This window comes from Panthera uncia, chromosome B1 (assembly GCF_023721935.1).
Source record: "Panthera uncia isolate 11264 chromosome B1, Puncia_PCG_1.0, whole genome shotgun sequence".
Classification (NCBI taxonomy): Eukaryota; Metazoa; Chordata; class Mammalia; order Carnivora; family Felidae; genus Panthera; species Panthera uncia.
The window spans coordinates 81452309-81475191 of NC_064811.1; the positions used below are offsets into that span (position 1 = coordinate 81452309).

A 22883-nucleotide genomic window follows, 5' to 3' on the forward strand; every position below is an offset into this window, starting at 1 on the left:
CCATATAAGCATGGGTTTATTTCTGGGCTCTCTGTCCTGTTTCATTGATCTATGTGTCTGTTTTTGTACCAGTACATACTGTTTTGTACTAGATTTTGAAATCTGTGAGTATGATACATCCAGCTTTGTTCTTTCTCAAGATTGCTTTGGCTGTTCAGGGTCTTTTATGGTTCTATAAAAATTTTAGGACTATTTATTCTAGTTTTATTTTTTAAAATGCCATTGGAGGGGTGCCTGGGCGGTTCAGTTGGTTAAGTATCTGACTTCAGCTGAGGTCATGATCTCACACTCCATGAGTCTGTGCTGACAGCTCAGAGCCTGAAGCCTGCTTCGGATTCTGTGTCTCCATCTCTCTCTGCCCCTCCCCCACTCACACACTGTCTGTCTCAAAAATAAATAAACAGTAAAAAAATAAAATTAAAAATGTCATTGGGTTGCACTGAATTTGTAGATTGCTTTGTTTGTAGATTGTAGATTGGACAATTTGTAGATTGTAGTGTGGACATCTTAACAATATTAATCCTTCCAATCCATGAACATGGCATATCTTTCCATTTATGTGTGTCTTCTTCAATTTCTTTCATCAGTGTCTCATAATTTTCAGAGTACAGGTCTTTCATCTAATTGGTTAGATTTATTCCTAGGTATTGTATTCTTTTTGATGCAATAGTAAATGAGATTATCTTTTTAATTTCTTTTTCTGATAGTTTGTTTTAGTGTATAGAAACCAAACAGATTTCTGTATATTAATTTTGTATCCTACAACTTTACTGAATTTATTTATTAGTTCTAATCATTTTTGGTGGACTTAAAAATTTTCTTTTTCTATATAACGTCATGCCATCTGCAAATAGTGACAGTTTTAATTCTTTCTTACCAATTTGGATGCCTTTTATTTCTTCTTCTTGTCTGGCTGGTGTGGCTGGAACTTCCAGTACTGTGGTAAATAAAAGTGGTGAGAATAGACATACTTGTCTTGTTCCTATCTTAGTGGAAAAGCTTTCAGCTTTTCAGCATTGAGTATGATGTTAGCTGTGTGTTTGTCTTATATGGCCTTTATTATGTTGAGGTGTGTTCCTTCTATACCCACTTTGTTTAGAGACTTTTTTTTTTTTTTAATCATAAATGGCTGTTGAATTTTGTCAAGTGCTTTTTCTTCATCTATTGATATGATCATATAACAATTTGTATTTTTTAATACTACCTTTAATACGAAGTAATATAACCTTTATTATACAGGGAGAAGACAACCATCTACAAAACAAAAGAGGCTTCCAACAAATTCTTTCCTCATGGCCCTCTGAAGAAACCAAACCTGCTGTCATTCTTAGTTTCAGACTTCTGGTTTCCAGAACTGAGAGAAAATACATTTCTGTTGTGTGGGCCAACCAGTGTGTGGTATTTTGTTATGGCAGCACAAGCAGACTGTTACATCCTCCTTCAGTCTATGTTCAACATAGCAGCCAGAATGAACTTAAATCAAATCATGCCTCTTCTCTGTGAAAACTCCCCAAAACCAAAGTTCTTCTACTGCCCTGAACTGATCTGTTCTCCCTGCTGCCTGCCCTACACCCTCTCCTGCGATGTTCCCCTCACTCTTGCTCTGGCCATGGCAGCCTGTTGGCCTGATGTGCCTCAGGCACTAGATTCTGGCTCTGCCCCAGGGTCTTTTCACTGCTGGCCTTCTGCCAAATGTTCTTCCCAGGATAACCACCTGGCTCTCACTCCTCACTTCCTTCAGGCCTTTCCTCAGGTACAATATTTTCAGTGAGGCCTTTCCTAGCCATTTAATGTAAAAGTGCAACCCTCCCACACCCTACTATCCCCTTGCCTGAATTCTTATTCTCCTTAGTCCCTATTACTATCTAACACAGGATATATTTTACTTATCTTTTAATATTGTCTGCCACCCTACTCAAATGTAAATTCCAATGGGGGCAAGGATTGACTGTTGTGTTCATTCCTTTAGCTATTGTGCCTGACACATCATTGATGCTCAATAAAGAGCTCTTGAATGAATAAAGGAATTAATGAATGAAGAAATTCTTTATATCAGTTAGAAGTTTTCCTTCTTCCTAAACAAAAAGCCTTGGTAATATTATTATCAACTTACCATGCCACATTTAACCATGGTACAATACTGCTTAAAAATCCTAAACAGTCTTGAAAGAGAATGAGAGGCCTTTTTTTCTCCATAACTGCCAATGACTCTTTTTATCATACTTTTTCCCTGATAAAGTAAATCTAATAAATCTAATTTCTTTGCTGTTCCAAAGTTCCTCCCACACCCATTTACAATGGTTCCTCTCTATTACTCCTTACATCTATTCTTACTGCATAACATTTGAATTATTCCAATAATATCCCTTCAGTTTATCTCTATGGAATTAATAACCAAATGTTCAGTGCCTTGTTACAGCAAATGTACAATGTCTGCTTTCCTAGGAAAGCTATGGATTCCTGCTTTCTACTTGAGGAAGAAATCCCGAGCAATATTAAAACCACTGTAACTTTAACAGGATGCTAAAGATAAAGAGTAATAGATTTCTTTTCTTTTTTTAATGTTTATTTATTTTTGAGAGAGAGAGAGAGAGAGAGAGAGCAGGGGAGGGAGAGGGAGAGGGAGACACAGAATCCAAATCAGGCTCCAGGCTCTGAGCTTTCAGCACAGAATCCGAGGCTGGGGTTGAACTCATTAACCACAGGATCATGACCTGAGCCAAAGTCGGACACTCAACTGACTGAGCCACCCAGACACCCATAGATTTCTTAATTTTCAAAAATAGAACCATAATCTAAACCTGACAAAACAGAGTTATAAACCCTGTGTTTTTCAAAATATGGCCTAGAAAAGTTTCAGAGTGATTTTAAACATCCAATGGAGCAAATTGTAGCTTCTAACCACTTCTGTCCCCAGTAAGCCCCTGAGCTAATCCTGGCCTTCTTTTGAACAGGACTGCTGTTTTCCTGCCCACCATGTGACTCACAAGATTAGAAACCAGGCCTTCCTTAAAGTCCCTTCCATCAAGATTCTGTGAATTTTGTTCATGCTGGGTAAGGCACTGACCACAAAAGACTTAAGCTGTCATTGGTGTAAGATTCCTTGTTGGAATATTTTTGGAGTTTAAGGAGATATGTTTTTAAGCAGCAATCCAGTCTGCTTTTTAGTTTCTAAAAGATTTCTAGGAATCAGGGTTATCAAGAGACTGCCCTAACCGTTGAAGCTTCAATTACATCTTATTCTTCAACTTGATTTCAATGGCTTCCAAGAAGTATTTGCCAAGTGAGGCCATTTGGGAGGCAAAAGAGATGCATAGTGTCAGCCCTAAAAATGCTTGCCTTCTGGTAGAGAAAATCAAATTAACATCTTTAAAACAGTGAGAGGCCAAAAAATGCAAATTGGGTAGTGTTGATCAGGAGGGCAGGAGTGGTTCAGAGAAAGGAGAGTAGTGTGGTCTGAAGAAATCAAGAAAAGCCTCAGGAAAGAAGCAGTATGTCAGACTGAAATTTAGAGGACAATAAGATTAGGGTTAGGAAGGGGGGTCACCATAGTCAAGAGTAGGAAGGGGGGCGCCACAGTCAAGAGAAATAACATAAGCAAAAGCATGGACATCGTTCCTGAGGAATTCTAAGTGGAGGATAAAAATCTTCATCCTCCAGCCTTTTCTTCTCTTCCTCCAAAATGCATGATTGCCTGGCCCCCACGGGGCTCTGAAAGCACCCCGAGACTGAAGTCCATGTGTACCAGGTGAGAAAGCATGTGGAAGTCTCTTCCCAGAATAATAAGTGAGTAGTCCCTTGGTTTCTCCACTACATTTTGAAGAATATAAATGAGCAAATGTCAGATTCAAATAGATCCCTCAAGAAGGATAATTTTAGTTGACTGTTTGGGACTGGAAGCCTGTCTGGGCACGTACAAGCACACAGATATCAGTTACCTTTGGTTACTGAGGAGGAGCAGGTGTCTAAACAAAGCCGCTGCTAGCCAAACTGATTTAAAATGACACTGTGCTCCTCCACAGCCCCAGGGATTAGTGAGCATGCAGCAGGCCCAAGATCACCTTCTTTACAGATGGCTTTTGAGGACACCTGTACTTAATTAACTGTCACAGTCAATGGCTACATCTGAGCCTGACATTTTGTCCTGAAAGGATCATGAAGTTATACGAGCATAACACTGCTGAGCTTAGAACCTGGAGAAAGTGACTCCAGGCTGTTTGTTCCAGGCTCAGTGGCTTCTAAAACCTCCCAAGTCTCTCTGAGCTCCCATTTAACTTTAAGTACATTGGGCAAAGGTGCAACTTATTCGTTCTTATTTCTGTGCTATTGCCTTTTCTATTTGCCTAAACATGTTTACTGAGTGCTTACTCTGTGAAAGGCTCTCTGCCTGATGTTTGAGTGAAGAAGGGAAACACAGAGATGAATGAGGCAATTTATGTCCTCAAACAGTGTGAACTCTCCTCCAGTAGTAACTCAGTGGGGTAGAGTAAGTCTGAAGCCATCAGGGATACAGAATATGCCAAGGGGAGGCAGGGCAAGGAGCAATTAATTTTGAGGGAAAGTTTCTGCAAAGACTCCTCAGAGGTATTTTTTGACTTGTGTTTTCAAGAACAGACATATTCTAATTGGGAAAAGAAATATTCAATAACAGAGGAGTGTAAACAAAGGAAAAAAATATGAAAATGTATGATATATTTGGAAAATGATCAGGAACCCAGGGTAGTTGGAGGGATATAATGAAAAATATGTTTTAAAAGGTAGGTTGAAGCCAGATGATGGAGAAGTTCAATGGCAGGCTAGGGAGATAGGATTTTTTCTCTGTGTATGAATAATAAAGAGTTACTCAAAGTTTTGAGCAAGAGGATATAGCATGACCACATGTAATTATTAGTATGTGAAGGGTGGCAAGATATGCCACCTAAAATATATTCTTTTGGCATAAGGATTATTTTGAGTGGAAGGCAATGGAGAAGAAATTGATAGAATAGCTCCTTAGCACCACCACCGTGCCATTTGCCTAAAAGCAGGGCATAAATTTGTAAAGGTGTCCCCTTCCCTTCTGTACTAGAAAGGACAGAAGTTAACACTGGAGACAACTCTAGACCTTTATTGGCCTAGAGAAATCTACACAAAAGGAATCTATAAAACAAACCTTTTTAAAACTAGTCCTTAGGTATCATTTGTTCCCCCATATATTTGCCTTCCCACAATTTGCCACCTCTAGAGACTCAAAGTCTTTTTCCTTTGTCTTGTCACTTCTCTGAAAAAAACTGTTGTCTTTGTTAGGCTTTATAAGCCCAAGTTCTAACCACCCCTTTGAGTTACTCACCACTGGAAGCTCCCATGTGTGTGCACAATGCACTTGTTAATAAACTTGTTTGTTTTTCTCTTGTTAGTCTGTCTTTTGTCAGTCCAGTTTATAGGCCCCAGCCAATACACCTACGATGGGTGGAAAGAAAATAATTTTTCCCTCCTCTACTTGTACTATCAGGAATGTGATGGATGGACTGAAGATAAAAAAAGGCCAGTGAGGACCAGCAGTCGCCATATTTCTAGAATGAGATGACAGAGGCCTGACCTGGTCCAGAGATAGAATGACCAAACGGGGCAGATTCAGTAAGCTGGCTGAGGTACAAGGAAGAATAGAGGTTGGCTCCAACTTTAGCTGGAGTTGGTGTTCACATGTCATCTTCTACCATACTTTCTATGAACATCCCATCTCATGGAATAGGACTTGAACTTATTTCTGTTCACAAAGAAACTTAAACTTACAGACCTTTTAGATCTTCCCAGAACACAATCAGTTTGAGTAGATTAAGACTGACAAAGGATCTGACTTCAAATGCAGTAGCTGCAAGAATAGAGATACTTTCAAATGAGAAAGGAAACAGGAACCAGTTCATGATGAAAGAGACTGGGGACACATTTGATGTTCAGCTGCCTGGTGGTCATTAGTGTAGAGATCGCCTCACTGTAATTAGGAATGCTCACTTGGTGTTCTCTCATAGCAGTTGACAGAGGTGATGACTGCTGTTTCAGATATTTGTGAACATTTAGGGTAATCTTTTGTTTGTTTTTTTTCATTTGTTTCTTTGTCAGTTAACTATTGGAGAAACATAAGTTTCAGTTCTATTGAGTCTTCCACGTTGAAGACAAGATAGAAAATTCTCTCAGAGATTGAATCTCTTCTAGAAAACTTCATCAGCATTGAAATAAACATTAGGGGAAATCTTGTAACAGAGCTATGAAGGCCAGAACCTTTCTTTTAAATTTTTCTTTTTTTTAATGTTTGTTTATTTTTGAGAGACAGAGAGAGACATAGTATGAGTGGGGGAGGGGCAGAGAGAGAGAGGGAGACACAGAATCTGAAGCAGGCTCCAGGCTCTGAGCTGTCAGCGCAGAGCCTGGCGCAGGGCTCGAACTCACGAGCTGTGAGATCATGACCTGAGCTGAAGTCGGATGCTCAGCCAACTGAGCCACTCAGGTGCCCCAAGAACCTTGTCTTTTGAGGGGGAGACCAGGCCTTTCGTCTGATGGTACAGAATGAGGATGATTTATTTTAATTTTATCTATTAAGTCCCTTATTTACATAAGCAATTGCTTTTGGTCTATTACAATGGCTTATGCCTTCCTGAATCCAATCCTAGAGCATCATCTTTCCCAAAGACTCTGAGGAGAAAGGACTTCATTTGTGATCTCGGGAGCTACAAAGAGGCGGCACCTCAAGAGCACACCTCTGTACTGGGCAGCCTGCCTTGCCTCAGGAACAGAGGAGGCAGCCAGGCCTTTGTCCAAAAAGCTTTTTCGTGACTAACCGACAGTGAAACTGTTAGGTGGAAAATGTGCTGCAGAGTTTCCAATTACTCTGAAAGTAAAACTAATGCCCTCATGTACTTCCAGAATAATTATTAACGTCTTTCGTGATTGAAAACTTTAAAAAGATTCAGATCATTGGAATTAATATGTTCAAGTGATCTTGCCTAGCATCTAGATCATCTTGAGTAATTTAGATCAAAACGTTTGCTTTTATGCTCTAAAACACTTGTGAGACATAATTTTCAAAAATACATTCATGAATGGCAAAAAATATATATAAAGCAAATGTTGTGGCCCAGGAAATTTTGATATGTTCATTCATAGTTATACTTCAACAGTGTGTTGACCCAACTGACAGTTTTTGAGACTTGTTACCTGCCAAAGAGTATTCATAGCCTAGGGTTCATGAGCAATTGTGAGTTTGTGGATACGTGTGTGTGTGTGTGTGCATGCGTTTGAGGTTTGCCTCTACTAACAGAAGAAAACTTGCATAAATTTGCCACTTAAGAGACAATCTTCATCCAAAAATAGATCTTGATTCTTGTACTATATCATCACCTTACAGTTTGAGGAAGAGGAAAGCATCATCTGGAAGGAAAAATATGGTTAGGAAATTCACTGTGACTCTCTGATTTTTAGGTGGTTTCCACAAAGCTGACATGGTTTTGTGTGTGTATGTGTGACTGTTTCTCTCACAAAAGAAATGAGCAAATATATAACAAAGAAGATGTTTTAGCAAGACCGAGTTTCGCCTCTGTTTTTGGTCCTAAAACCAAATGTTTTCAAGGTAAAAACTTTCCAAGCAAGGGGAAAACAAACAATAGCGTTCTTTGTAAAAATGCCTTCTTGCCGCTAATTTGAATGATTTTAGGTAATTACAGATGGCCACGATGCAAATTCTCATGATGCAGAGTCAGTATAGCAGTAGGAATAGAAAGTACAGACTCTTTCTCAGAGCCTTGGGCATCATCTCAAGTTAGGTTCTCTCTGCCCCAGGCCTCCCGCTGGCTCATTCCCAACCCATGGCCTCTCATGCTAAACCTTGTCTAAATCTGACCGCTCCACCGGGTCCTACGCTCGGTGGAAAAATACCATGTGCACATGTTATTTCCCATCCTCTATGGCTGGAAGACACTGATGACATGTAGTGCTCCAGACTTCCAGAGTCATTTCCAGTAACGAGATATTTTTCATGGCAGGTGTCCACGAATCACTCCGTCCTATAGATGGTCGGGCTGAGTCTCAAGGATTGAATGACCTGCACTCTGAAAATCCCTACAGAGCAATGACAGAGCCAGTTTCATAAGGTAAGGCCTCCAAAGAAATGGGTCATCCCACATGCAAAGTCAGGAAATGAAAATGTGGCCTCGGGCTCAGTTGCAGGGGAGAAATTTTAGGAGGGCTAAATATAGTCACCCAAACTGGAAGACAGCCAGCGCTCAGGGTGCCCGCTTTAGGGGCTTACACAAGACCACTCTGGCATCCTTAATTGCCACAGGTGTGTTACGTAGTTCTTTTAATCTCTTTTAATCTCTCCTAAAAATAAATCCTTAATGAGTCTAGCTCCAAATGTTGACTGTATTATCATTTTTAAGTTAAGGATGAAAAGAAGCTGTGGTGAGGACTAGAAAGAAGAGGTGTTCCTTCTTGGGAAATCAGAGGTGTAGCCCATGAGTTGCTAAGGGATGATCCTGAAAGTTGATCTTCTTTCTTCTTTTTAAGACAAAATTTCTTACAGACCCCTGTTTAATTTGTTCTGTACCATATTATTTTTTGTTTTGTGAAAGCCTGAGAAATGTGTCTGTCAAAGTGTGGTTCCTCGCTGCCCCGGTCTGAGGATAAGGCCACTGCTTTGTCTGCCTCACCTTCAGAGTTGTCTGTGAGCCGCCCAGAGGTGCTAGTCCCGTGGTGGGAGTAGTGAGACCAACATATGGGCCAGCAAAGTCCCTTCACTCTCCAGGGAACCCCACCTTCCCGGGTGCAGTAGGGGTGGTAGAAGAGACTGGGTGTTAGCAAGGGTTTTGGAACAACGTACGTCTGGCAGTTGAATTGAGGTTTCATTTCTTACTGTCGCGTCCATGCACAGACCTCAGGTTATTTGTTTCTACCTCAGAAAAAATAACACCAGGCCTTCCAACAAAGGCTGTGAGAACAGATGAGGGAATGGTGCAGGGTAGTCATCAAAGGACCCGACACAGGATATCCTCAGTACACACTTAGAGGATCTTGCTTAGCATTGAAGTGATCATCCGGAACAATCAGGCAACCATAGTTGCTTTTATTGCATCCAAAACACTTCTGGAAGAGCTCCTGGCTGGCTCAGTTGGTAGAGCATGCGACTCTTGATCCTAGGGTTGTGAGTTTGAGCCCCACGTTGGGTGTAGAAATTACTTAAAAATTAAATCTTTAAAAATAAATAAGTAAAATACTTTTGTAAAACATGATTTGGCATTTGATAAAGAGTATTGGGGACAGGGTTGGTTTTGCAAATGGCATTGTTTCCATGGGATAACTCACATAGATTAGCGTATGTTATCACTACCAGAAACAGAGAGGGAAGATTCTTCTTAACTGGCATTTCAGATGTCTCCAATTTTTTTTCTTTGACTCTCAATTTAAAGTCATATCAATTTGCTTCCTTGCTAGAAGGTTTGTACATGAAGGCAGCATTCCACTATGGTAGCCCAGCTATTCCAAACTGGCTGCTTATTAAGGCATTCACCAGTAGTGGTCTTCCATATTTTCCTATGTGTTTTCCCCTTCCTCAAAAACAGGGGCCATATGGGCACCTCTCTCATTCCCTGCGCCCCCCCCCCCAGTCTCAAAACTAGCTAGAATTCAATGAACTCTTAGTGATTAACTGTTGGATGCGTGTAGAACGATTTATTGCTGAGGGATTTCTCCAAAGACACAACCTACAAGCTGAGTTTCCCATCTCATGAAAGCCACTCTCTCCACCCAAATTTCTGTATTTAACTATAATCTTCAGTGGATAAGCAGGTGTTTTGGGGTTTTCATTTTGTTTTGTTTTGTTTTTTTGGGCCACTGGTTAGCTCCTTCTCCGTTTAACTGGTTTTGTGTCCATCCAAGACTACTCCTTTGTTTTTTCTTCCTACAAACTCTTTTTTAAAAAGAGGTTTCTCTCTGCAACTTTTAGTTTCCCTGAGGCTGGGCGGATAGACTTATGAGGCTTGAATTTTGTTTATGTGCTTTGAAAATTCTAATTATAACTCTTTGGGGAGTTGCTGTGCAAAGTGTTGTATAAAAGGAGAGCTGGATGGGGGACTGACAGGCTGGCGGGGATTAAACGTGCATGTCACTGTGGTGCTGGGTGCAGCTGCCGCAGCAGCTAATGCTACAACAAATAACCCTGAGACAAAGGTTTGTTGCAATACATTGTTGTATCTTACTGGGCTCTTAGAGCGGGGCCTGGTTAAAGGAGGGCAACATAGCACTCTTAAATATGGTGAAGTTGGCTGCCTTTCCAAGCTGACTTAGGGGAACCAAGGAGTCCCCCCAAAATGGTGCAAGCCTTTCATTCTATAGCTGAAAGGTCAAGTGTGGAATCTAAAAACTCCCTGCTAAAGCCATGGTGTGCCACTACATAAGACAGAGTCACTGACTGGTCAGGGAGTGGCAATGAGGAGAGAACTTGAGGTCAAGGCCCTTAGAAGGAGAGGCTTTGCTGGGGCGCCTGAGTGGCTCAGTCGGTTGAGCGTCGGACTTCGGCTTAGGTCATGATCTCGTGGTCTGTGAGTCGAGCCCCACATCGGGCTCTGTGCTGACAGCTCAGAGCCTGGAGCCTGCTTCGGATTCTGTGTCTCCCTCTCTCTCTGCCCCTCCCTTGCTCATTCTCTGTCTCTCTCTCTCTGTCAAAAATAAATAAACATTTAAAAAAATTTAAAAAAAAAGAAGGAGAGGCTTTGGAGTAGGGTATTTATATGTTTTGTTCCTAGGCTGGTCCAATGAGGATAAAGTAAATGTTCTTGTTAAGGATATCCATTGAGGAGTCTCAGGATAGCTACTTTACCCCCCTCCCACCCGCTTTACCACACAGTCTACAATCCACCATGCACGTCTAGCCTCGTGGGCTAAGAATTGTCTCTTCCCCTCCAAGTGTCTGTTTTTTGTCATTATTTGCAAAAGCGAGGGCAAGGAGAAAGTTAGTGGAAACATCAAGTTGTTTATACCTTTGCTTCTCAAAGTGCGGCCAATGGACCAGCAGCATCAACATCACCTACTGACATCCTACTTGTTATAAATGAAGACTCCAGCCCCTACCCTAGACCTACCGAATCAGAATCTGCATTTTAACAAGGTCCCCAGATGATGTACGTGCACATTAAAGTTTAAGAAGCACTGACTCAGATCTTAATGTAGATTTATTTAATTTTGGTTTGCACATTAGAAAGACAATGGATCATTTCTGGATGTTGAAAGAGGATATGAGGACGCAAGAAGCTGTACCCCGTTCTATTCCTTGATAGATTCACCGGAATGTCTCCGGGGCCCATCATTCTGTCAATCCTAGGCCAAGTCACTTTACTAGTTTATTCCTACTCCCGCTGGATCAATACACTCCACCTGCCGGTGACTAGGTCTAAGTCATCCCCTTTCTTGTGTCCATCTAGACATTCCCAGAAGAGGAAGGGAGTAGCTCACATATGCTCACCCTGCTACAGACATCGTGTCCAACCATGCTCAGAAGAAGAGGACATCTTTCAGACCTCCACGGCCCACAGCAGCTGCACTCTGGTCTGCTGTTACCTGGAGTTCTTTGCCATCTGCTTACTAGGTTTTAATATTTATCTCTATCTCAGGTGAGAACATTTCCCTTAGAATGGCCACCTCTTTTCTGAAGAGGGGGGCAGGAACGGAAAGGATGGGAAAAGAGGGGGTCCCATGCAAGACGGTTGGAGGTAGTGGCCAGAGAGCAAAGTGGATCCCCAGGTAATGCTCTGTAGAGATATGGGAGAAGAAATTCAGCACACAGCCTGCTGTTTCGTGTGAAGTTTCTTTCTGAGCTGTGCTCTAACGCCAGCCTCCCTCCATTTCTCCAAGCAAGACTTTAGCAAAATCTGCTGTCTCTGACTTCTTGGCAAGAGAGCTGAGCTTCAGAGACTGTGTCTAGCTTGTGGTCAGGTGATGTGGTGAGTTGAGATATTACCTCACCTTTGAAGGCACACCACACCAGCTGGCTAAGTGACCTAGATTTCAGGGGAAACAAGAAGTTGAGAACAGTAACTATGGACGTGTAAGTCCCCAAAATTCTAAAAACCTTGGGGACATCATTGATTTCCCACAGAATATGGGATGAGGGAGGTTCGAACAATTACTTTTTACATTAAACACATGAGTGCTCCCAGTAGGGACTCGGAAACAATTCTGCCAGTGAGTGTAACTGTGTCCTTTCCTGCCAGAACAGAAAGGTTCTGGAAGGTTAGGGAGATTAGTTTGAGTTGAAGTCAGGAAAAGCCACTGCTGCCTGCCTGCACTTAGCCCTGAGGACCCCCTTTGCCGCTCTCTGAAATCCAGCTTCCATCCCTTCGCCCTCTGCCCCTTGTCTGTCAGACACGTATGTGTCTGAACCCTTTTTTCTATTTTTTTTTTAACGTTTATTCATTTTTGAGAGACAGAGAGAGACAGAGCATGAGCGGGGAAGGGGCAGAGAGAGGGAGACACAGAATCTGAAACAGGCTCCAAGCTCTGAGCTGTCAGCACAGAGCCCGACACGGGGCTCGAACTCACAAACTGCAAGATCCTGACCAGAGCCGAAGTCGGACACTCAACCGACTGAGCCAACCAGGCACCCCTGAGCCCTAAGTTCTAATTCCCTCCCAGAGTCACCAGTGATATTGAGGAACCTATAACCCCCAAGAAGATTTTGTCTGTGGAGCACACTTAAAGGGTCTACACTGGGAGCCACCAAGTCCTGACATCTGCAAAGCTGAGCCTCTGCTGAGCTGTAGCTGAGAGACACAAGGACAAGAGAACTTGAGTTTACTTAGCTGCTACCATACGAGCATGAAAAGTCACCTTTCCTGTTTCTGGAAGTTCTCCTCGTTCTACCTACCCAGCCCAGTGCCTGCCAATGTACACAGATGCTTCAAAGGAATGACTGAGCCTTCTTTTATGCAGGGGTGTTGACTGGTACAAACATGTATATCTAGTTAGGTCACTAAATGCTTGGTTTTCTTCATTCAGGCTTAAAGCACTTATTCATCTAGAAGCCTGAAAATCTATCACCACACCACTCGTGGTCTGCTGGCTCTGCCACCATCTCCAATAGTCCTCAACCTTTGGAGGCCATGAGAATCACTTGGGATGACAGTCAAAGATGCAGATTCCTTGGCCCTGAGCTCAGTTGAGACTTTGTCCTGGCGCACCATGGGCAACACTGGAGAATCCCTGCTCCAGGGTGCTAACTCCAAGTTCCCTATCCTATCCTCCAGAGTCATTACTTTCTGCCCCTCCATAGCCTTTGGATTCTTTTTTTTTTTTTTAATGTTTACATTTATTTTATTTTTGAGGCAGACAGAGACAAAGCATGAGCAGGGGAGGGGCAAAGAGAGAGGGAGACACAGAATCCGAAGCAGGCTCCAGGTTCCAAGCTATCAGCACAGAGCCCGATGCAGGGCTGGGACCCACGAACCATGAGATCATGACCTGAGCCGAAGTCAGATGCCTAACTGACTGAGCCACCCAGATGCCCCCATAGCCTTTGGATTCTTAAATTCCCTTCAGAGGTAGGTTCATCCTTTTTGCTTCAGGCATATTGTGGCTTTAAGAGTCGCCTATTTATTTACCAGCGTAGTCAGTTTCCTCTTTTTTAGTTTCTCTGACTCCATTTTTTCCCCCTAAAACTCTCTCCTCATTCCTCATAATTCTGCCCTTCCTCCTGCTTCATCTTTCTACTTAACCTTCTGGAAAAAATTAACCTTGGTAATAGTCCCTTTTATACAGACCGCAAAACACAACAAAACACACTTACATTTTAAGGGAAACTTCTCTTTACTATCATTAAAATGTTTGAAATACCAAAGACTCCATCTTTATATGATTAACAGAAGAACCTCAGACCTGTGCGCATGGAAGGAGCAGTGACAAACTTAACCTACCTCAAAATTGTTGCTGTGGCCAAATCATGTTCCCCGTAAACAGGGAGCCACTCTCAAGCTGCTTTCACTGTGAGACAGAGGACCTAAAGCTGTCTCACTGTTCCTAGTCACCATTACAATGAAAAGATGCTACTTTAACAAGAGACTCTTAAAAAATGAGAACAAACTGAGGGCTGATGGGGGGTGGGAGGGAGGGGAGGATGGGTGATGGGTATTGAAGAGGGCACCTTTTGGGATGAGCATTGGGTGTTGTATGGAAACCAATTTGACAATAAGTTTCATATATTTAAAAAAAAAGAAAAGATGCTACTTTAGCATTTTAATAGTACCTACGTTCCTTATTTTAAATGAAAAAATAAAATCCTTTGAAGATTTATATTTACTAAATGGGTGGGAAAAATAAGTGCTTCAAATATTGCAGGAACAAAAGAATCATTTTTTTTTAGGCATAAAATTGGAAGTTTTAGATTCAAATTACATTTTACTCATTCAAATCCTTTTGGTGAGGTCTCAAATCTTTAAAGGAAAGGACAGCTAGCTGAATTAAGAATTGAACTGCTTAAAACTTGATGAGACAGATAACGAATTATATCTAAATCATTTAATGGTTTCGTGTTTAATGTATCTTCTGTAAATGTGGTGTTGGGTAATATTGCTTAAATTCTGCCTTTTTAATAAAGAGCTAAACTTTTATAGAAAGGAGGAAGAAAAGCAATGGATTTAATCTCTACTCCAGAGAAGTCAGAGCCCCCAAACCAATGCGGTATGACTGCCACCTAGTGGCAGTATATCCTCATCACAGAAGCCGTGCCTCCTGGAAGTAGGGGAGAGGGCTATGTAGCAGGTGCCCTGACTGCAGAGCTAATTTACAAACTAAATTTTGTAAATTTAGTTTAGTCACCAGGTGACTGCAGTAGAGTTTTATTTTCCACCATGTCAACTTTCATCGCTTCTAAAGCTATTTGAAGAAATATATACTTGTTAACATAGTTTCAAAGACAGTTATACAAGGACATGTAAATCATGGTTTTCACTCTCCGGGAGTTTATCCTTATTTCACTCAGGCTCCAAATGGACAAATAATATATATTTGAGGTTAAAGTTTCCTATCAATTTAATTCTATCTTAGAAAACACTTTGTGATTTAAAAAAAGCACTGAGTTTTGCTGATTTTTGTATCTTTGGCATCAGTAAGGGAAAGAACAGTGGGGCTAAATCGGATTCACTCAGCTCCAACACTGACCAGCTGTGGTACCTTAGGCAAATATTTTATTATTTTCCAACTCATTTGTTCAACCTGTCAAACAGAAGAGCTGGAATAGACTGTCTCTAAGATGATCTCCACGAAAAGTTCCAAGACTTCGCCTGTTTCTTAATTTCTACCCCACTGTGGACCAAAACATTTTTAAACTTTAGCTGAGTGGCTCCATTCACCCTGTTCCAGCCCTCCCACCCCACATGATTGTGGGCGATTTCAAGACTGACCCAATTTTCATAACCTGATTCTATCCTGGAGCCTTCTGGGAAACTGGAGTGTCTCCGAAATAGCTCAACTGAGTTGGTCAAGCAATTTTTGCTGCTTGCCATTTGCACCTGTGGGTTAGTAAAGCAGTCTTTTCAAATGAAGTTGGCAAAGAAGGCATAAAGGATTTGAATAAAGCCCACAAGGTTCAAAAGTGTGTAACCCGACATAGTTTCATTTTGTTGAGTTAGCAGCTATTTTTGCAAACTTAAAAACAAAAGCTGGTGTGTTCGAGGTTTCATTTCAGTCCATGCTTTCATTATTCAGAAATCAGTGCCAAGACGATTAAGCATGACCTTTCCATACAGATGGTGCCTCCCTTTGCTGGCACAAACAGCACCTGTCACACTTAACCTCAAATGCAGATGTTTGCATATTTTTAAGATACAGTGTCTTAAAATGGTAAAATGAGTGCTGACGTAAAGGCTTTGCGGAAGGGCACATAATATCACTTAATCTGTTTGAGTTACTTGATAAGAAAGCCATACTGCAGTTCTAGGAAATTAGGAGACATGTAAAACAAAGCACTCTTCTTGAACCACACATCCATGTGCTTTCTTAAAATTATTTGAAATAATGTACAAACACTGTTGATTCACTGTGATAAGAGGTGTTTTGTTAAACGTACATGATCCCCCAACTTCAACACAAAGTATAACGTGTACTCCACATGTGCAGAAAAGCTTCAGCAATCCTGCATCGTTGTTTCCAAAAAAGTCACAGTATCTCCAAGTTAAAAGGAAGCTTACAAGTCATTTCCTCCCCATATAAGAATCCCTTCACTGGTAGCTACAGAGGCAAGGGAGAGAAAGGGCTGGGAGCAATCTAACCCCAAGAATAGCCAATAAAATTGAAAAAAAAAAAAAAAGAATCAACTTGAGGAGAAGTCAGTCTGTTTTTATTATCACCAGCGACCAGTGGTTCCAAACAATGGCAATGATAAAATACTCATCCAGGCAGGAGCAGACCGCCTTCACTTCTCCACCCTGCCCCACCCCACCAACTCCCATGCTTTCTACAGGATCTGGCCTCTGATGTAATATTACATGACTTACAGCATACTCTTTTTTTCTAATAAATCTTCTTTATATCTCCTAACTATCAAAGTGATATTTTATAACTTAAAAGGTATAAAAACAATATAAACAAGCATTTCAAAATTTGTCCATAATTTCATTATTCAGAGCTGCTTCCAGCCTACCAAAGCGTGTTTCCCGCCTGTCCCTCTCTTATCAATTTTTTCTTTACATGATTCAGATCATTTGTATATCCATACTAAAGACTGTCAATCACATTTTTAAAGGCTGCATAATAATTCACCATAGAGGGCTGTGCCAAACATTTTTTAACTATTCTGTTAGTGTTACGCATTTAAGCTGTTTCCTGCCTGTCACTCTTATAAGATAATGTCATGGTAAAGATTACCATAATATTATTGCATTTGTCTAAGTATAGTGGTTAATATTCCTGGAAATGGAATTACTGGATCAAAGATTAAGCACTTCTTATGAAAATCTTAGAAATTTTGCTAAGCCATACTGCTAAATGGCTAGTTTGCATACCAACAGCAGTGCATGAAAACGCTGATCATACTAGATCTCACTGACAGCCAGCATTATCAGGTGGTTGGGTTAGAGAGAGAGGGGGCTGTTTGTTTATTTTCATTTTTTTTGCGAATTTGATAAGCAAAAATGTATCCCATTGCTAATACACTTTATACTCCTTTGATTACAAGTAGGATTTTGCATTTGCATTTTCTCATTTATGAATTCTTCTTCAAGCCCTTTGCTTGTACAGATAGCCAGGCTTTTGGAACTTACTTTTTATTAAAAAATGCACAAAAAAGCACAATTTTTTATAAGTTTGCCTGCCTGGGCAAGTCTCATACTGAAAAGTTTTTCTGCTGCCATGTAACCTTGACCCCACCGACCAAGTGCTGCCTTTTGGAGGCACACGCACACTAAAAAGGCATCCTTTCCTTTCTACGGCCCTCTATATCCTTACAGATAACCATCACAGTCTCCTCTGTGTTTTTCTTCCCAGACTGACCAACTGTTTCATCATCCTATTTGGTCACATTTTAGTTTATTGGAGTCCACTGGAGTGGTGGACAGAAAAGAATACAGGAATCAAACTGTGGTTTCACCAGGAGGATGGGGCAGGACTTTGACCTCCACTGACTATGGTGCTGTCTCTGTTAGTGTTGCTTAAAGCATCCTTAATTCTTTATCATCTGTCTATCATCTACCTATCTATCTATCTACTTTCCTGCACGATTTCATGGATGTTTCACAAGTAAGAAAGCTACTGAAACTCCCAATCTTTTTTTAAATGACTTTTCTCAAGCCAGATCTCTTTATTCTGTGCTCAAAGGATTGATTTGAAGACCCTAAAAGCAGATCTTTACATTCATGAGCGGTGTGGCAGATACACTAGCAAAGCAAAAAGCAAAAACAAAAAAACAAAAAAACAACAAAAAAAAGCACTCTCCTCTATTTGGCACACAGCTAGATTTCAATTCCAGGCTCTGCTGCAGCTGGGTAGAGCCACAGGATAAGTCACCTTCAGTGGAACAGGAGAGGTTATATGTATCTGTTATTGGTCCAACCCCTAAAAACCTCCCTCAACTGCTCCTCCATGTTGACCGGATTTGGGAAACTGAGAACAACTTTGAAATCCATGTGTTAAAGACAGCACAACAACTGATGTCCTGGTATGTAAATGACTATGAGGTGGGGGAGGGGGGTTGCCCCCGCTGACTTGAATACCCTCACTGGACAGTTACGTGAATAAGAACTAAACTTCCTATGCGCCGAAGTATTAACTGTTGAGTCCACTGGAAGTAGTAATTTAGCATACCCTAACTAACACAGGAGAAAGCAAGCTACAGAGGAAAGAACACAGAACGAGAATAGCATGCGTCTCTCCCATTCCTGACCTCTGCTCCCCTTTTATCACAGGAGCTGGGAGCCCACAAACTGCATCTCATTGATTCCCTTGCCAGCTGTCTTTTAGAAAGAATCTGTCTCTTGGGAGACTAGAGAAAGGAAGAAATCTTTTTTTTGTTTTTTAGCTTTCTGCTTTAGGCAGTACAGCCAGCAGCGGTGGTGGCATTTGCGAGCCTCAGAAGCAATAAAGCCAGTTTTCAGCTGCATCAACAGAGGTGTGTCCCCCAGGGTCCTGGAGACCAGCAGTGGCAGTCTCCCTCCCATGCTCAGCAATGCAGACTTGTGTGCCCGGATCAAAGGAAGTCACAGCTTCATGATCTCCTCTTATTCTTCCAACCTCTTTGTAGCCAGTTCTCTGCATTATATCCCTTCCTGGATGAAATATCCAGAATGTTGTCTTTTTTTCTCACCTGGACACGGACTGACAATACACACAAATTCTGTTTCTGGAGCTGTGTCCTAGAATCCATGTTCCTGGAGCATGCCCTTTGTTGTTTCTGAGCCCCAACTTTCTCATATATTAAAAAAAATAGCAAGAATGATGAAAACTGCTCTGCCTAATTAACATAACATTCATGATATCTAAAAGAAAGTGATTATGGAAACTCATTGTAATTTACACATACATAATTTTTTTTTCAGTTGTCACACTTCTAATTAATTTAGGGCAAAGCTGTACAATGTAGTGAAGCCCCATTTATTACATTTTATCTCTTACAAACTTAAAAAATTTTAAGTAATAATTCCAGGCCCCAAGGTAGACCATGAACCTACTACCCATTTAAAAAAAAAATTCCACCTTCCTAAAAGAAGTGTGATGTTTTGGGCTGACAGATCAACATCTTAGATAAAATCTGTTGCCGTGAAACATAAATTCTGACCTGGTAACCTGACAGAGCGCCAAGATTCTAACACTACAGAATTCAAGGCATTCTTTTGAATTCTGTCCTTTAGTAGTTTTCAAAGGAAAATCAGGAAAAGACCTCCAGCTCAGTGAAGACCTTGATCAAAGCATGGTACAAGAGAGCAGGTGTGCAGACCTTGGGAAACGCGTGCCAAATTCAGCGGGCCATGGGAGTGCGTTTCTACGACGGGGCTCTCACCACTCACTGCTTCGGGGTCAGTTTTCCATAGCCTGCTCTCCCAGCGCCCCAGTCCTGCCATTACTCATCTGGTACCTGGCCCCCAGAACAACCAGAGCCATACTGCCTGCCCTCCTTAAAGCCTGCATCCCAGTCTTTGGGAATGATCCGCTCGTCCTGATGAGTTCCGTTCATATACCTCATGGCATTTCTGCCTCTGCTCTTGAATAGTATTCCACAAAGCAGAACCCACATGCTGTCTTCTTCAGCTTATCCAGGCCCATAGTGGTTTTCTTCATGTCACTTTTGCTGAAAAGTTCACAGATTTGTTCTTCAGTTGAGTAAAAGGAAAGACTGCCAACATACAACCTACGGCTCTTCTTCGGTAATTTTTCCTGTTCTTCATTGTCACCTCGGAAGTTTTCCTGTTCTTCAACGTCACCGGTACTGGTGGGTCCCGGTACTGGCTCAGCTCCACGTAGGAGTTGCTGTGCAGCGCCTTCAGAAGGCCATGGACGCAGTGCAGAGAGGAAGACAAAGACGCCGCCACTCTGGGAACAATGAAGCCCGGCGACCCATTATTAGTATTATTATTTTAATGCAACCTGGTTAAGCTTCCTCTTGTTGGTCGCATCTTTCTCTTTCTAGAATTTTAGGAGCCTCTCGAGTATTTCTAAATCTTGATCCAGTTATAATATATTAGTTATTTCATCCTCTGAAAAAGACTAATATAACCTACTGCCATCAGGAAGAAAGCTGATCTTCTATAACCACTGAGGTGATTGTATTTCTTATTCCAGGGCAAAGCTTCAGTTGTTTCAACATTGCCTGTTGGCAAATGTCACCAATGAACCCGTGAGCCTGGCTTCCTGTATATATGCAGAACTGATTAAATGCCAGAGATGGGCTTGGGCACAGAATACATGGTAGACACAGAGGAAGGGTACCTCAGTATCCCAGGTGAATGTTCCTTGACTTCCACTCACTTTGCTTAGGCTCCTCTTAGAAGAAGCAGGACCTCAGCCCTTTATCACTCACAGCTTCCTGTTATTTCTGGGAGTTCCCAGAAACCACCTCATGTGTGCTGAAGACCAAGTCCCCTCCTGTTCTCTTGCTCTATCTCTTGCTCTATCTATCGCAAAGACCATTTAGCCATGTCCTCCATGAAGCTGCCCTATGCAGTGTACATGGCTCCCCCATGCTCCCCTGGCTCTGTGGAGGCAGTTCAGTAAAGTGCACAGAAGCAGGAAAGGGCTGGCTTTTGATCCCACTACTGCTCTCCTCAGTAGGGGACTTTATATAGCTGCCTTTAATGGATTTATGACATCATCGTTTTTATGATGTTCTTGGAGTGAGAAAAAATTGTGCTTGAGGTAGACCAGGGAGAGTGACAGGATCACATTACAGGAGATCGTGTTGGGTAAGAGATACTTTCTTGCACCATGCACAAAAATAAATTCAAAGTGGATGAAAGACCTAAATGTGAAACAGGAAACCATCAAAATCCTAGAGGAGAACACAGGCAGCAACCTCAGTGACCTTAGCCATACCATAGCTTCTTACTAGACCCATCACCAGAAACAAAGGAAACAAAAACAAAAATGAACTATTGGGACCTCATCAAGATTAAAAGTGTCTGCACCATGAAGGAAACAATCAACAGAACTAAAAGGCAGCCCATGAAATGGGAGAAGACATTTGCAAATGACATATCTGGTAAAGGGTTAGTAGCCAAAATCTATAAAAAACTTATCAAACTAAGCACCCAAAAACAATCCAATTAAGGAATGGGCAGAAGACATGAATAGATATTTTCCAAAGAAAACATTCAGATGCCTAACAGACACATGAAAAGATGCTCGTTCATCATCAGGGAAATGCAATCAAAACCACAATAAGATACGACCTCATACCTCTCAGAATGGCTAAAATTAACAACACAAGAAACAACAGATGTTGACAAGGAAGTGGAGAAAGGGGAACCCTCTTGCACTGTCAGTGGGAATGCAAACTGGTGCAGCTACTCTGAAAACAATATAGAGGGTCCTCAAAAAGTTAAAAATAGAACTACCCTATGACCCAGCAATTGCACTACTAGATACTTACCCAAAGGATACAAAAATAAAGATTCGAAGAGGTATGTGCACCCCTATGTTTATAAAGCATTGTCAACAATAGCCAAACTATGGGAAGAGCCCAAATATCCATTGACAGATGAATGGATAAAGAAGATGTGGTATATATATATATATATATATACACACACGCGCGCGCGCGTGCACACACACACACACACACACACAATGGAGTATTACTCGGCCATCAAAAAGAATGAAATCTTGCCATTTGCAACAACATGGATGGAGCTAGAGTGTATTACACTAAATGAAGTAAGTCGGTCAGAGAAAGACAAATACCGTATGATTTTACTCCTATGTGGAATTTAAGAAACAAAACAGACGAATATAAAGGGGGGGAGAGAAAAAAGAGAGGGAAACCAACCATCGGAGACTCTTAATGAATAGAGAACAAACTGAGGGTTGATGGAGGGAGGTGGGTGGGGATGGGCTAGATGGATGACAGATATTAAGGAAGTCACTTGTGATGAGCACTGGGTGTTGTATGTAAGTGATGAATCACTGAATTCTACTCCTGAAACCAATATTTCCCTGTAAGTTAACTAACTAGAATTTAAATAAAAATTTGAAAAAGAGAAAAAAAATGTTGGGTAAGAGATAGAAATATATATAACATATAACTTTATAGATCATATAATTGATTTGTCACAGAAGTAAGCAAAAATTCTGTGTAATCAATCAGGTAGAGCTAAACAGAAGTGGTATCCAAAATATATAGATTGCAAATGAATACAAGGAATCTTTTGGGGTGTTGAAAACATGCCAAAATTGAATTGTGATGACAGCCACGCAATTCTTTAAATTTACTAAAAATTGCTAAATTGTATTGCTAAATTGTGCTAGAACAGAGTCCCAGGGGTGCCCTTCATTTGTTGGGTGGTGGGAAGGTCTCAGGCATCTGGGAAAAGGGGTGGCCAAGAGGACTGGAGGACAATCAGGGGTTCAGGGCAGTGGCTACTTATAAACTCGGATGGAAGTACTTCAGTATATTAACAACCAACATTAAGTGTTTTGACAAACAATATGGCAGAGTATGGAAATTGGAAGGACAGGCCAGGGGCAGGAGGAGAAGCATTTGAATATGGCGGCTAAGGAAGCTCCTTCTGAGAAGGTGACCTTTGAACAAAACACCTGAGTGAAGTGCAGGAGGAAACCACATGAGATCTAGAGGGAGAGAAAATCAGGAAAAGGGAAAAACTTGTATAAGGCCCTGAGGCAAAAATGAGCAGGTTCAAGGAGAAGCAAGAAGGATCGGAAAG

At 41.4% G+C, this 22883-nt stretch overlaps 1 pseudogene; it reads right to left on the reverse strand.

Moving 5' to 3' along the window:
• Window positions 1-19510: 19510 nt before the first annotated feature.
• Window positions 19511-22883, reverse strand: part of LOC125922397 (nuclear cap-binding protein subunit 2-like) — a 7472-nt pseudogene continuing 4099 nt past the window's right edge.